The following is a 2,471-nucleotide window of genomic DNA, read 5'->3' as shown; positions in this document are numbered from 1 at the left end:
GACTGTCAAGTGAGTCTTTCAAAACATCCTTTGTCAATGAGATCCTCTTTCCTTGCGATGGAACGGAAGAGGTTGTCGACATGTTGTCGGCTTCGAAAGTCCTCTCCTGAAGTGCATCCCGGACTTCATGATTTGCCTGATCCAGTTGTACCAAGGGAAATTAAACTGTCAGTATCTGATGATCATACACTTCAGTCATATCAGCCTTGGGGAAAAGGAGGACATTTAATTCTCCTCAAGGAAGATAAGGAGCACCTTGTTTATAGCTCTTGTGGAATCCTGTTACTCAATGCCTGATGGTGTTCTGAACCCATGCTTTCTCATCTTGGGAAATATTGGTAGCGTGGAAACCCATATATTGGAGATCCTTGCATATAATGCAGTTGGTAGATTCATAGATAGCAAAGGAACCTTTGGAAAAAAGCCAATCCACTTGTTTCCTACAGTTCTTGCAGCTGCAGGAAAATTTTACCCATCTGGTGCAAGTTACTGTTGCACACTACATGTCCACAGTAAACTGTAAAAATAGAAAATCTTCAATGAGTACTTTTCCACACACTAAACTTTTTTTTATCTATACACTTAAAAAATTTTCATTTTTTTTTTTTTTAAGTTTAAATTTTTAAGATTTCTACATACTCCAGCTACAGCAAAAGCTACACAACAATAGAAGCCCATGTAAAACAGCTAAGAATTCTAAAGTGTGCTAGAATAGAGGAAGAATGGTTAGTAACCAGAGAACACTGTTTCCCTCAAAATCGTTTGGTTAGACTACCTAAGGCAGCAAAAGCATATACCATTCTGCTTAAGGCAGCAGCAGCTGTACCTGAGGTAGCAGCAGTTATGTCTAAGGCGGCAGCTATTCATAGCAACCATGGATCTACGTACTAACCTTCCTTTACCTAATAGGTGTGTCAACGAAACGCGGCAGTAGCATAGCTAAGTCAAGAAAAAGTGGACGATTCTATAGGGAACAAGGCTAAGAGGAAAGATACAGACCAATAGTAAGCAGTAGATAAATGAGTCTGCAACTTGCCCAGTTGTTAACATTAGATTAAGAAAAAGGTGATTAACCTTTTTCAAAATAATGTTAGCAATTCATCACAGCCAGGATGCCATGAATATGCTAATTCCATGAAAATCATGACAACTGGGAGGAATCCAATCAATCAATTTTAGAGGATAATGTTCCACAGATACGGAGGAAGGTTATAGACAGAGTCGACCAGCATAAAGCTACAGCCAAGCTGGCAAGGGGAGTGCTCTCATCTAATTAAAGGAGGGAGGAACTACTAGCCTACTCACATCTATGGCTAAAACTACTCAAGCCGGCAGGTCTGGAAATTGTGAACAAATGGTAATCACTTCAACAGGGGAGATTCCGATCGAGCAGAGGAGCTAAGATTCTATAGTGAAAAATATATATTCTCAGAGGAGGAAGCTGAGCCCAGAAACAGGGCGACTGATAAGGTGGCAAAGGTGGAAAACCCTAAGCGGTTCTAGTTTCGTTATCTAAAAAGGGTTAGGCAAACAAAAACTACCATGCCGGCTAGCCTAGCTATATAGCAATTGAGGTATGCTCAAATGTAATGCAGACTAGGTAAAAGAACTGTAGTTTCACGGACAGGAAGAAAATATAGTCTAAGTAGGAAAGGGAAAGTGACAGTTGGTCCACCCAGAGGTCACCACTCAGGCAGAAGAGGGAGCCAATCCAGGATAGGATTATTCACTTAACAACCCAAAGCTAGATTAAAAGTCTTATGAGTGACTGAGGATTCCTCAGATGCGAGGGAAACCTGGACTAGACAAAGGAAATGAGTTCTACAGAAAGCAGATCAAGTCTAACAGGGGGTGAAGGATAGTGAGATAAGAAAGGGAGCCTTTGAAAATGGTAAAGCGGCAGGACAGGAAGGCTTAACTGTAGTATTAGAACAATCTAATGTTGTTCCATGGGATTTACAGTAAGTAGGCACAGAGACACAACCAGCTGCCACTTAGCCAGAGACTTCAGTATAATAGCCTAGAAGAAGGGTAAGGCGGCAGGAATGAAAGGTCTATCTGTCAATTTCAGAGCAGATTTAGTATCATTTAGGGATATTAACAGAGTATAGATACAGGGAACAGGTCCCTTAAACCAGTGGTGCTTATCCAAAAAGTAGAGCTGAGTAGATAAAATGAGATACTGTCGACCTAAGACTGCTATAGCGGTTATGTGGGAAAAAGGGAAGGTGGGTATGTAAAAAATAGCTAGTCCTTGCCAAGACCTAAGGGTAAATAGTTAGCCTAGGCCAAGATTGGTTAAGACAAGCATGCTGAAAAGCAAAAGTCTAACCTAAATTCATACCACAGTTGTAAAATGATATGTGTAGTACACTTTTGCAAGACTAGTAATGGAATTCGAATAAAACCACAAACAATTTTAAAACATGAGGTCCCAATTTCTGCCAAGCGACGGCCGCGGATAAGGAATG

The sequence above is a fragment of the Palaemon carinicauda genome, chromosome 9 (assembly GCF_036898095.1).
Source record: "Palaemon carinicauda isolate YSFRI2023 chromosome 9, ASM3689809v2, whole genome shotgun sequence".
Classification (NCBI taxonomy): Eukaryota; Metazoa; Arthropoda; class Malacostraca; order Decapoda; family Palaemonidae; genus Palaemon; species Palaemon carinicauda.
Note: the sequence above shows the minus strand (reverse complement) of the source record.